The sequence below is a fragment of the Lontra canadensis genome, unplaced genomic scaffold, assembly GCF_010015895.1.
Source record: "Lontra canadensis isolate GAN:19392208 unplaced genomic scaffold, GSC_riverotter_1.0 scaffold96, whole genome shotgun sequence".
Lineage (NCBI taxonomy): Eukaryota > Metazoa > Chordata > Mammalia > Carnivora > Mustelidae > Lontra > Lontra canadensis.
This window is the reverse complement of record NW_022631090.1, coordinates 2,837,449-2,838,077: the sequence shown is the minus strand read 5'-3', so window position 1 is coordinate 2,838,077 and position 629 is coordinate 2,837,449.

The following is a 629-nucleotide window of genomic DNA, read 5'->3' as shown; positions in this document are numbered from 1 at the left end:
AAGGGGATAAAAAGAGGTTCAGAAAGAAAAAAAAAAAAAGAAAAAAAAGAAACAAATAAAAGAAAACCAATAATGAAAAAATATAAAAAGGAAAAATATATAATTAGATAAACTAGTTAAAAAATGTTAAAAAAGAAAAGGGTAAAAGTTAAAAAAAATTAGCAGAAGAAGAGAAAAAAAACTGAAAAAGAAAAAAAAATTAAATTAACTGCAAGGCTAAAGAATCATGGAGAGAAAGCCATGAGTTCCGTGCTTTGCTTTCTCCTCCTCTGGAATTCCGCTGCTCTCCTTGGTATTGAAACTGCACTCCTCGTAAGTGAACTTGGTCCTGGCTGGGTTTCTTGTTGATCTTCTGGGGGAGGGGCCTGTTGTAGTGATTCTCAAGTGTCTTTGCCCCAGGCGGAGTTGCACCGCCCTTACCAGGGGCCGGGCTGAGTAATCCGCTCGGGTTTGCTTTCGGGAGCTTTTGTTCCCTGAGCGCTTTCCGTAGAGTCCGGAGGACGGGAATGAAGATGGCGGCCTCCCAGTCTCCGGCCCGCAGGAGCCGAGAGCCCGGGGCCCCACTCCTCAGTGCGCCCTCAGAGAACAGCGCCCAATTACTCCCGTCACCCTGTCTTCGGCCTCGCTCC